Source organism: Larus michahellis, chromosome 2 (assembly GCF_964199755.1).
Source record: "Larus michahellis chromosome 2, bLarMic1.1, whole genome shotgun sequence".
Classification (NCBI taxonomy): Eukaryota; Metazoa; Chordata; class Aves; order Charadriiformes; family Laridae; genus Larus; species Larus michahellis.
In genome coordinates, this window is record NC_133897.1 from 84,849,942 (window position 1) to 84,863,394 (window position 13,453).

General features: G+C 37.6%; 1 long non-coding RNA gene across 2 annotated transcripts in view; it reads left to right on the forward strand.

Annotated features, from left to right (window-relative positions):
* LOC141739262 (uncharacterized) overlaps positions 1 to 13,453 on the forward strand; it is a 120,665-nt gene that overhangs the window by 86,288 nt on the left and 20,924 nt on the right. For both annotated transcript variants that reach the window (XR_012585650.1, XR_012585651.1), the window contains one exon: positions 4,887 to 4,998. This is a non-coding gene — a long non-coding RNA (uncharacterized LOC141739262). The remainder of the gene's footprint in view (positions 1 to 4,886; positions 4,999 to 13,453) is intronic.

Sequence of the window (13,453 nt, forward strand, 5' to 3'; positions counted from 1 at the left end):
GGGGATGGCCACAGTAACAATGGCTCAACAGCTATCATACCAGTGCCTGGGAGTATGCCTGCATAAACAAAACAAAGCATTTTTCTGTTTTGGATGACAACCCCAGCTACCAGCTAAAGCTCCCACAGCAGATGTAATGACCATTTTTTAATATTTGATTGGATAATAACTGAAGTGTTACTTGAAAAATTCATGTACTGCTGTGCCTAAGACTACTATCATGTGGCAGGAAAACTAAAAGATACTATTGAGCAAGCAAAAGCATCATACTTCCAGAGGAATTGGGGTTAGGTTCTGTTTTATTTAACATCTTTCTTAGGCATTTTGATGAGAAAAGGTATAGCAGGAAAGTAAGTTTCATAATAATCAAAACGGGCTGTCCAATATAGAGTCTATGATGAAAAAAATAATGCAAACAGAAAGACCAGAAAGAATAGAAATTAAAATAGAATTGGTTCAGGATAGCATAGCTCTCAGTGGTTGAAAAGAACATGAATTATGCCACAGATAATTCATGGTATCACGATGGTTGGAATGACAATGATTGGAACCACAGTTTGAGGAAGAGAGGGATGTTCCTATGAACAACCTGAGCTGAAATTTGGCTGACCATTTAATAATACAGAGAGGTAAAGTCAGTTGTCTTTCTCTTGTTTCTTTCAAGTACCTGCTTCAAAGCATCAACAACCTCCTATATCGGAGGCCTGAAATATGATTAAATATAGATAGCCCTTGGAAAATGCTAACGCCCAAAAAGTCCCAGTTGAAGGAGTATATGCAAAAGTGAAAATATGCCTTTGTCATACGGTACAGCAAAGAAAATAAGGTAATTTGAAAGCTAGTATCCATAAGTATCACATAGTCTATAGAAATTATTAAACTCCCTCCACTGTCTTGATTCTATTACTCATATACATTGCCCAATGCCTTTGTCTATATTTGATCTTCCTGAAAGCAATTGTGTTGAAAGAGCACACAGGCTTTGTAGAAGCGGATACAGTTAAATGAGAAATAATACAATTGCCTCTGCAATAATACAACAGGCACCACTTTCTCCTAAATCTGTCAAAGGATTCAAGCCAGCAAAAAAATCAAAATACTGTTAGAGAGTTGGGGGAGTGACTTGTGAGGGAACATTTTGCAATGGACAATGTGTGTAAATAATGGCTGAAAGAAAACATGACATATTGTCTTCAACAAAGTGATAACTTCAAGAAATAAGGAAAATTATTTGGTGTAAGACTCGCAGAAAGAGGTAGGCATGTCAAAATTAAATCAAATAATGAGGAAATATGATATTGCTGTGAGAAAAATTGTCACAGCAGTAGGCTTTTTGGAGTAGTCTCCGAAGGCATTTATTGAGGGTTTCAAGTGAAATAGCTTAAAACCACTAAAAATATCTTACTTTGGGGAATCATTGCAGAAATCAGTAATCTAAAATATTTTCCAATTGTAACATCTCATAGAGGCGCATACAGGTGCATTAGCACAAGTCAGGAGCAATAGGAAAAGCATGCTAATAAATCCTTTCTGACGACTATCATATTCCATCATTTACGTCTGCCACTTTAACAGAATCATGAAGGTCAGACTGTTTGTTTCTTCTTGGTGGAGGGTGAGGAAAAATTACTAGGAAAAGGCAGAAGGAGCTTTTATAGACAGAGATTTTATATCCTTTCTCCTCTGAAATCTGGTTCTTCAGTTCTTGGGGTTCCATTCTTGGCATGTAGGAGGATGCATTTGAAGTGCCTCTCTAAAATAAGCAAATTAACTTCCCAGGACTGCAGAATAGCTTTAAGGTCTATCATCTTTTGAACTGCATGGAATTTATCCAGATGTTTAATTGTGGACGCCAGGCAAGACTTTTTTTAAATAATATACTTAAAGTTCTCCTCCTAAATCTGTATTTAAAGATCATGAGTAAGTGGCCTTTTTTTTCCTCACCAAAACTTAAGAAAAAAGAAAATCAGATGTTTTGGTCCAGAGGCAGTTGCTGTACTTCTGATAATCTTACTGTTACTGATTTAGTGTGAATTTAGGAGCCTGATGTCAGGCATGTGCAGCCTTATCCACAGCTCAACAGCTGTGGTGCGATGTTGCTGTAGTCGCTGGAGCTGAGCCAGCTTATACCAGCTGAGGACTCTGTCCCCTGCTACTGAAACTATTTCTATTTCTTGGCAGCTCTTCATTAGTATAAAGCTTGGGTTTTTTCGTCTTGTTTTTTTTTGTTGTTTTTTTTTTGTTTGGTTGGGTTTTTTTTTGTTTTTTTTTTCCTTTTTCTGTCACTGAATGAATGCTAAATAAAGCAAACCTCAGATCCACAGCAATTTATTTTTCCTTTGTCTAACTTGTTTGGTTACAGAGTTCGGTATCCAAGGGTTGGATCAGCCAGTCTGTTGGGTATGTGTACAGAAGGGACGGTGCAGCCCAGTATCTGCATTGTTTTTAAGCTGCTGCTGCCAAGCAGATTGCCATTTAAATCCAGGCAGTCAGATGCTGCTACTGACTACTGTCATTAATACCACAGCTCTGAGCACTATTTCACTGTTGCAAATGTTTCTTAAATTAGTTTTGCTCCCTTCTGCTGTGTTCCTTTAAAAACAACACCAGTGGGTTTTATTGGGAGTTTTGAAAGCAACTGGCCTGCACGGCATTTATTAGTGGCAGGAAGCAACAGACTTTCATGGGCTCCTACAGAGAAGCTAAATAGCTTCAAATGTTTTCTATCAGCTTAAAGCACTGTGCTCGATGGTGCAAGCACACTTTGCTTCCTTTGCCTTACAGTCACTCTGGGATATCCATTCTGAAAATAGATTTGAATGAACTTGAAAATTCAGGATAGGCTTGATTGCTAATCGGTCAACAGCTCCTAAAAATAATAAAAAAAAAAAAAAAAAGTCAAGTGACAGCTCTGAAAAGCAAGCTGGTTGGCATACTCCGTGCCAGGCTCAGTGTTTTCTGTCTTGTCAACTATCATTATTTATGTTCAGTGGGGGAAACCTGGCCAAATTAGAGGATGTAAGAGGGCACTGCTGAAATCAAAACTCTGCCACAAGTCACAGTTGGGCTTGACTTTTGTTTCATTAAAATTTTAATTGGAACCAAACTGTGCAGTCACAAAGCTCATCAGTGCTTCCTGTTCACAATGTTAAAGAATCAGATGTTCAAACATAGGAAATTAGTGAAGAGCGTGTTTACACTCTGCTCCCTTATTACTGAAAATGATTATTTGATAAACAAAGAGGCGCATCCAGGAAGAAACGGCAGCATTTGTTGACAGATTTAGTGTGCCTTGGTGACTGCACCTTATATCACTGGGTGGACCAGGAATGCTGCTTCAATGAGTACTCTTGAAGAACTGATAAATAAAAGAGCAGACAGCTGCCTGCGAGCTCTAAGGTTGCGGTTACTTTAGCAAATGAGCAGAAATGGTACAGGACTCTGACTTCATGCAATACTGGGAGCCCCGCTCTAAACCAATGAGCTTACGTATGCGCATAAAAGGGAAGCCTGTTCGCAACATGCAGAAGGAGCTGAGAGGGCAATACACCTTTGTAGACAGGATCTTTACTGTGTTCAGGGAATGTTGTCTCCCACACTGAGAGAATGCATTACTCACAGGTAGACAGCAGCTGTTCCTGCTTTCATTTAGGTGGAAGCTATATAATACCACTGGACTGCTAAAACCATAAACTTTCCATTTCAGAGCCAGCTATTTATACCCAGTCCAGCTATTCCATGTGGCTGTCCAATGAAAATTAAACTGAGAAAAATAGTTTTCTTCTTTCTGAGGCTTTAAAGGGTCAGGCTTTCCCTTAGGAATAAATGTATTACTGCGAGTCAGAGGAGCTTCTACCTGGTTTAATTTCAAATGGCTTGCAGCTGGAAGACAAACAGAATAATAGAAGTCTCTTATGGAGGTAACATAGAACAACAGTTCAAGAACAACTGAACAAATTTACATTTCTGTAAAATGGCTGCTTAGCTGAAATCAGGGCCTATATGCAAAGTTGCAGCTCAGTCAAAACTTAAACATAGATGGGCAAATAAAATAAGGAAAGAATAACAGTAAAAGTTATAGTCATCTGTGGAATTACTAACTGGGAATTCATTAGATTATGTATTTTTAATAAGACAATATTAATTTAGTAATCAGAGGTGTTACAATTAATTACTAACTGTCAGTTTTATTGCCAGTGGGATTGCTATGAAATTGTTGTACACTAAAATATATGATTCTTAAAGGTACTTGGAAAGTCTTCTGTATTTAATTGGGAAGTCCTTAAATCTGCTTAATTGGGTCTGCTGAATCACACAGGGAATTGACTTAAACCCAGAGACAGTGGCAACAATTGCAATTTATATGCCTTTTATTTCCTCTTAAATGGCGTTCAAATGATTTTGGTAATGCCTGCCTGTAGGTTGCATGGCGACTACCCCTGCATCAGCGCACCCAGCGCACCCACAGAGCGCCCGCTGGGGTGCCCGGTCAGTGCCACGAGCGTCTCCTCCTGGCTGCTTGGCATGGGTGTCTCCTTATTGACCTGTTCCCCTTCTCTAGCTCTGGCTGCTTGAACCAAGCAGGCACTGTGTTACTCCTCAGATCTCCTTTGTCACTCTGTAAGTCTTTGGAATATCATACTACTAACCTGTAATTTATATTAGTTGTTAATTAGTAATAATTCTATTAAAACATTTAATTAAGTCATCCCCCACCCAGACAGCCAGCTTTAACAATTTTATAGCTTTGATTTTTTTTTTTTTTAATTTTTTATCAGTGCTTTTATTGTCATTTAATTATTGATGACTTCAGTAACACCTGCATTGGCAAGAGTACTCTGTTGCTCAATGTGTTTGCTAAAACGTTTACTTTTCCTTTTCTTTAGAGATTCCAGAAGTGTTATGAGATAAATAACCTAAGACTGCCCATACAGGATACTTCTCTATTAAAATGAACCAGAGGTGCTGGACCTGCTTTCATCCTGGCGCAAATAAGAGGTGACTATACCAAAAAAGTATCATGTCTACTTTTCCATAATGACCCAGCTGCAGCTTTAGACTCTTAACATGCTTCCCAGCTCATCACAGTTGTGTGTGTGAAATATATTCTAAAAGATGGTTTGGAAGGATATATACATATCATTGCACAATGTACGGTAGTCCAGATTTAGCCTCTGAATTCACAAAAAATTCTTGCACTTGTGTAACAAAACTTAAGATGTCTTCCCATCATACTGTAAAACTAAAGCCTTGTGCAACCATTTTATTATTTCCTAAAATACTAGTTGTATGTTTCATGCTTAGCTTTGCTTTGCTTTTCTTTCCACTACTTACTGAAAAAAAAATAAAAGAAAAATAAGACACGTTAATCTGCATCTTTTTATTGAGAACTATGCAGCATGCCAATTCTTCAGGTGGTGTCATTTTGTGGACTTTCACACCTGTTAAAAGGAAAAAAAGAAAAAAACCAGGTACAACTGTCTGCAGAGACTAAGGGACTGAACTTCAGTGGTGTTTTACTCAAATCGTTACTTTTGGCAGAGAGAAATATTTAAAATGTGTATCAGTGAATATGAGAGAAGTTGAATCCTGATTTTATATCTTTCTATTGGTGTTGCCAATGGCTGCAGAACGGATCAGTTTGTACATGTACCAAAGTACAAATGCACAGTATGGATATATGCAGATTAACTTCACTGGTCTGTCACCTCATAAGGATGCCTACTACCAGCAGCTCAAAAGGCCATTCTACTGCAGGCTTCCCCAGCGAAGGCTAATTCCTCTGGCATATATAAATTTAAGTAAAGGGACAGTGACAACATCAGCTGAGTGTCCTGAAGCCACATCCAGAGGTCTGCACAAGGATTCAGTTAGTAAAACACAACCCAAACCCACCCACCTTGTCCGTTTGTTATTTTTTTTTAAGCATACTTGCTGTATTGCAATTAACTAAATTTGAGCGAGATTTACTTCCACTACCTTGTGGAAGTGCTACTCAGCCATTTATCAGTTTAGATCCTCCAGAATTTTCCTCCCATAGATTGTATTTTTAGAAAAGATGCTAATAAAATCTGTGGACTTTATAAGGAGACCAACATGTTGAAAAGCAATAGAAAAGCATAAGACCTGAGCAGAGTCATAGGTGGGTAAAAATCAGCAGCTAATCAGTTAGTCTGTAATTAATTCAGTTGTCTAAAGTCCACAGGAGCAAATGGCTTAGGTTTAGTTCTGACTGCTGTGGCCCTTTTCTATCTTCTCTCATGGAAAAAAACAGATGAAGAATGCAGATGGAATTATAAAGAAATAGTGATCATTATACTCCTTCTTCCCCTCTCCCACACTGCTGCACCTGGACAAAAAAGGAGGGAGTAAGACAAATTCAGAATTTGTGAAAATAGTACTTTTTTATTTATTTTCGTAATAAATGGCATGGTATTTTCTTTGAAAACACATTCTTCTTTGAAGAACTGATTCTTTCTGTCAGCCTTCTCAAGTCTCTTTAAATGGAAGAAGGATAGAGTAAATCTCTCTTACTCTACCATGGGAATAATCCAACTGTTATAAATTAAGGGATTCCAAAGCTCTAATATATAATAAGCTTAGCCTATCTAGAATTTGGATGTCTTAAAGGCCAGCATATTCACTATTAATCTATGAATGAAAACTACATTATTTCCTCACTGACTTTATCCAGTTAGGTGAGCTATCATCGGCTGAGGAGTCAACATAGGAATTGCTTCAGAAATATATGTCACTAAAGTAGTAAAATTGTAATTTTACAGTTTTTTAACTTTTCACTCAGGAAACTGAATTAAGTTCAAGTTTACAGGGTTCACTTCTTTCCACATAGTTTTATAATGATCACACTCCTTGAATAACGGATGTTTTATTGCTATTTTAAATGAAAGGGGAATTGTTCCCTGTTTTAGTTAATTACATTGCTATAGCAGAAACATGGTTTACTATTCTTTTACTCCCATAAGCTTAATAGAATATTAAATAGTTATTGACTTTGGAAGAGGTGAACCATCATGATTTATTGAGCTGAGAGGTAAATATTCAGCAAGCAGCAGAATTAAGCTTCTGCTGGTGTTCTTCATTTACGGGAAATGCAGGTGGTAAAAAGAGGCCTATGAAATGTGATAATACCTACATCATTAAAGCCCAATTATGAACTGATCTAAAAAGGATCTGAAGAACTGTAGTTTATAAGCCAACACAATAAAGTTGACTTTTAACAAAAATAGCAATAACAAAGCACAAAATAATTTTCCCGATTCTTAATATCTGATTGTATGATTTTAATTCCTGCCAGACCTAAAAAACCTAAGGAAAATGGTAAAAAGATGCACAGAATCTCCTCTTACAACATCAAACTCCTGCTTAATGTTGTTCAGATGAAGCAATAAATTATTGCAAAGTTTACATCTTAAACTTAACAGTTTTGTTGGGTGTCATTTTTCTATCACCCCTAATTCATTAAATGGGAAACTGCCAACATCTGCTTCTGTTTTACAGATACAGGAAAGTACTTTGAGTATTAACTGCAGCATCATAGTATTGTAATCTTCAGGCAACTCAGTGTACAGAAATAATATATTGCACTGTATTTTCCTCCTCCCTGAGTATATAATCAGATAAACTACAGTGCTGTTCGAGAGTTTGGATGCAAGAGAGAGAACTTCTCTTCCTCAGGAGAGAAAGTTAAAAGAATTTTACTAATTTAGATTGAAGCTAAAACTGAAATGTTATTGCAACCACCACCGTTTCTGATGAAAATGCATGATCTGTCAACGCGCCTACGGAGCTAATGTTAAGTGTGATTTTAACTGAAATAGAGTGATTGAAGTCTTGCCATAAGCCATTTACGTAACTATCAGCTTAATAAAAGGATAAGTGTAAGGGAAACAATGTTTGTCATTTACAAGAAGTTTGTAACTTTTTTCCTGCTTATCATATTTTTCCAGGCATGCAGAATGTAATTTAACCTAGACTTAAAAAAAGAAAGGACTGGTAGGGAATCTCTCATTGTCTATACTGGAGGGCAGGTGTGCCCCAAACTATGTCTTGATCCTCCATAGCTTGCTCCCTGCCTGTGCACCTTTTTGCTCCCAAAGGATGGGAACTGCACTAGCTTAGCCCAATTCCAACATTCATTTCAAAGAGATCCAGGTGCTAGGAGGTAGTCTTGAGGCCTTTTCTGAAGCAGCCAGTGTTTTCTGGGGCTATAATGTTTTGTTACATGACAAAAGAGTCACAACTACTGTTTCTTCCATAGTAATAATTATTACTCCCACGGATGGACAGCCTTTGCCATTCAATGTGGGCTTGAAATTGGGTAAATCACCTACTGGTTTACTTGTTGCTGAAATTTCATTGAATCACAACTGTGGATATTTTAGGCAGGAGTGAACAACAAGCATTAATTTGTTAGCACAGTTCCTCTGACACTTCATTTTAATCATCTGATTCTGCATGTTCCATTGAATGTGTAGAAATGTTGATATTCCTATGGCAGTAATGACTTTACGGGACATTAATGCTAGAGTGTAATGTGATTCCTGGTACAGCAAATGTATATGTCAAGCACTTATATACTAAAATGATCTCATTGTTGAGGTAATTACCATACCTTTTAAATATACTTCGAATGGACAGTCTCATAATATATTACTTCCATTCTGATAGTGATTGTGTGAATGCTCACTATGATGTGTAGAAGTTCATTCATACTATGTGAAAAACCTTGCTTTAATGAGAACAAACATTTCTAGAAGATTTTTTTCTAGACGAATAGAAAGGTATGCAAGCTGTCTGAAAACTAGGTTGCTTTCTTATTTCTATTTGTAAAGAACAAAAAGGGAAGTCAGTAATCTGATTTTTAGAGTGTTTTGTTTGAAGATGTAGTTAAGCAACTAACCCTTGCCTAAAGATGTCCTTTCCTTCTTCTGTGAATGTTTTGCACTCCCAGTTGCATACAAAGTTCTAGGCCGGTGCATATTTTTTTGTCTTTCACTTCTGAGAAGAAAAAAGAAAAAAAAAAGAAAAAAAAAGAAAAAAAAAAAGAAAAAAAAAAGAAAAAAAAAGGAAGAAGAAAAAAGTCCCTCAATAATGAATATTGATATTTTGTTCTGGTCTGCTACTGTGTACACGAGTCTCACAACAATGCGAATGGGATTTATCCATCCAGGCGATACATTGAAAAGGTTTCTGACAATGAAACTATTCAGCTATTATTAGCTGTAGCTGCTTGAATACTCCACAGGAGTAATTAAACTTTACTACCAGCCTGTCCTACCTTCTCTGAACCTGTCATTCTCACCAACTGCAGAAGAAATTAATTTATTTAGACAAATGGGGTGGGGGGAGGGGGGGGATGTATTTATTTTTATAAATACAAGGGGAAATAACTTATCTTTACTGTAAAGTTTATGCTGCTGTCAAAGATTAAGATGAATCATCTGTCCCTCTGTGACATCTGTGTACTCAGGCTTTATTGAAAGAAGTGTGTGAGTGCAGTAAGAAGGTAGACACTTCTGCTGATCCATCACTACAGTTTTAAGATATGACAGACACATCTCCTCTGTTAGTTGGTACTACGGACTGTGAAGGGACATCCAGGCATTTAATAATCGCGATTTCCACATGATTTAATAAATAACACCAGCTGCCGCTAGGTCAAGTACAAAGCAGCATTAAGTAGTGGAAGTGTGCAGTAAGCCTTTTGCTGGAATTACGCAAAATTTAATACGACGTAAAGGAAATTGTCCTCACTCCCCCTTAAGTCACAGAGAACAGAACCATTTGCATAGAAATTTCACTGCTGCAGCTTTTGCATAATGAAAAAAATGTGCCCATTCAAGGCTTGTTCAATATATACGGTGTGGATGCCTAAAGACGCAGGCTCTGTATGTAATTATATATATCTGATATCTTGGATAGTATGAAACAGAAATTTTTATATCTCTAAATTTACTGTGATTTTTGTGACTTATGACTCTCAGGTTTTTGAGTTTTTTGAATATCCACATTTCTTTTCAGAATCAAGATAGTGCCCGTGGTTACAGTCTTAGCATGGTGGTCTCTTTTCCACCTCCTGAATGATAAGACCTGCTGTAGCAACCTTCATGCATTTATTAACCAATGCTCTTTTTTGTTATGCCTTAGTTTAGCATGATTGAAAATACGATACTATTAAATTGTAAGACATAAAAAATCAAAAGCACAAAACAGTGTTAGCTGCTGTAAGAAATCCATTGTAGACTTTATGAGAAAGTTGCAAGAATACAGATTGAACAGGAAAAATGTTGAAGGTGATTACATGATAAAAGAGAAAAAATCCCACCTTTATTTAATCTATTTAACTTGGATCGGATTGTTTTTGAGTTAGGTTTTTTTTTTTCTGAAAACGACTTTGAATTTTATATTGTTATCTTCATATTTTGCTAGATATTTTTCCTTTTGTTGTTATAAACATCATATGGGAGGGCTACTTTCAGATGTATATCTTTATCGATATTCTGGTGACTAAGACAAAATCAAGAAGTGATTCTTTGGAAACTACCTACTTAAGTACCTTAATAGGTATAAAACCACAACTATTAGATACGTACGTATTAGATACTAAAGATACATGACTAGATTTGTAACTTCAGCTCCCCACTTCAAAATTGAGTGGGCACATTTTTTTGAAGATATCATCACTATGCATTCATAGACTGGATATTTTAAGGACAAATCTTTAACAAGGTGATAAGAATGGGTAGGTGTTAAGCTTCCGTGGAAAGCTACTGAGACTCCTGGTGCTTTTTTTCATCATATCTGTACATGTTCCTGTATGCAGAACAGATACTGCCTTTTTTGCTTCTCCTCTTCTTTTGCTGAGCAAAGCTGGGAGTTTAAAAAAAAAAAAAAAAACACAAAAAAAAAACCCCACCTCAAAAAACAGCAGTGTTTATTCGAATTTGTGATGCTGCAAGTTCTGTTTAAGTAGATTCTGGCTTGGTTGTCATACCTTTCTGCCTTCAGCCTTGTAGTATCTGAGATTCTTTATTACAGCAGCCATGTCAGGGTATTGTCCACTCTATAAACACAAGTATAAAGAGTGGCAAATTCTGATCACTGCATCTTCCAGCATCCTGCAAGCATTGGCCTTCAAACCTTTCTTTTTTAAGACTCTGGTTTAGTTCTTCAGTTTTACATCAGTAAAAGTTCGGTTTCACTGTCCAGTTCTGGGCTCCTCAGTTCAAGAAGGACAAGGAATTACAGGAGAGAGTCCAGCGGAGGGCTACAAAGGTGACCAAGGGAATGGAGCAACTCTCTTATGAGGAAAGGCTGAGAGACCTTGGTGTGTTTAGCCTGGAGAAGAGAAGACTGAGAGGGGATCTTATCAATGCTTAGAAATATGTAAAGGGCAGGCGTCTAGAGGATGGGGCCAGACTCTTTTCAGGGGTGCCCGAGGACAGCACAAGGGGCAATGGGTGCAAACTGGAACACAGGAAATTTCATCTCAACATGAGGAAAAACTTTACTTTAAGGATGACAGAGCACTGGCACAGGCTGCCCGGAGAGTTGGTGGAGTCTCCTTCTCTGGAGACATTCCAAACATGCCTGGACACGTTCCTGTGCAACCTGCTCTAGGTGACCCTGCTCTGGCAGGGGGTTGGACTAGATGATCTCCAGAGGTCCCTTCCAACCCTACCATTCTGTGACTCTGCCTGCTGAAATCTTCTGTGTTTGTGTTTGTTTGTTGGTTGGTTGGTTGGATTTATTTTTTTTTTTGTTAATCCCTGAGAAATACACCCTCCTGCATTTGATTCCTTCTGTAATTTCAAATAGTTGTTCTCAGTTCTATTATACAGCTTCCCTGTTTGCTTCCCAAGCCTTAATTGCTGAAACTTGTTACAGCTATTACAAGTTCTGGAGCTTTTCAGGGGTGCTTTTGGAAATTAAGCTATCATCTGAAAGTCTTCCTTTTTGCTGGGACTGGCAGGTACAGATGCACTTCTGTTTCAGAACCTGAGCAGTTTTATTCTGTATTTCCATATAGCTTCAGCTCCAGTGATGCTCTTAGCTGTCCAGTTTTCCTACACAAAGTATTTTACTAGCTTTTTTCTGGTGCATGTGTTCCTCAGGAAATACCCCTTGAAGGAAAATCATCTGCCAATAGTCTGTTTTATTTAGTGACCAAGTTCCAATGGCATAAGATCAGCCTTTGCCTTTTACCACTGTTTTCAAATAGCTTGTGACAAATTCTTTCGTGTGTTAGGGAATTGTCATTAATACTCCTCTTTGTAACTTTCATGTTTTCCTCTTTTCCTTAAAAAACCTAAGGAACTATGCTTTCTCTGTCCTCGCATAGCTCAGTGACTTGCTAGTCCCGTAACTGGGAAGAAATAGAAGTTTTGTTCAGTATTGTCCTTCACTTTGTCCTTCTTCAGTTCTGTTTTTCGTTTTGTTTTGTTTTGTTTTGTTTTGTTTTGTTTTGTTTGTTTTGTTTTGAATTGCCCAGCCCAGCAGTACTACTCTGGTTCCAAGGCTGGGAGCCTCACTGCCATTGCAGAAGGAAGAGTAGGTGCATCTCCTTAGTGGAGAATGTGTTTCTGATTGCATGCTTTGTACCGAAGAGGTTTTTTAAGTGAAAACCGTTAAACAGTCAGGCAAATCCTGAAGCAGTGGTTAGTGAGAGAACCTGCAGCTTTTTAAAAGAGGTTGAAAACCTAAGGGACGTAGAGACCCTAATTAAAGCTCAGGAGAATTTTGAAGTCAGGAAGACATAGAGCAACAATCAAAGGCTACTGTAAAGTTTGTGGTCTTAAAGTCTAACATTAACTATATCATGCAGAAGTGGAGTAGAAAAAGCGAAATGCCAATGTCTGATTTTAACAATGCCCGATTCTCAGGAGAGAGCTGAGGCAGAAGACACCGAGACACCTCAGAAATCTTTCTTGTGTGACTGAGACTGTTCATTTTTGTTATTGCTGCTAACAAATTACAAAGCTTAAGCTTTGTAACTCTTTAGAGAACTTCAGTTTAACTGCTTAAAAGAGATACTGAATAAATTTGTGAAACAGGTTTTAAAGTAACATAGTGTCAAGAATAAGCACATAAATCAATTGCTCTGAAGCAGTACTCAAATACCCGAGGGCCGAGTGAAAAAGCCCAGAATGAGGTACTATTGATGGATCAGATATGCAGGATAGTTTTATTAGACCATGACCCAGATTTGGATTTCTGGCACACTGCTTTTTACTGATGTAGCCCCAGGGTAGATTCAGAATGGCTGGTAGGGTGCCATGTGTAAACCAGCTAACAAATACTTCTTCTGCAGCCGTGTATGATCAGCTAGTATGATGTAAAAGCCATCATATTCACCTCTAAATAGCCTTTAAGGAAAGATCCCCAGACTGGAATTCTCATTACAGAAGAAACCGAAAGTAGGGATATCTGGAGT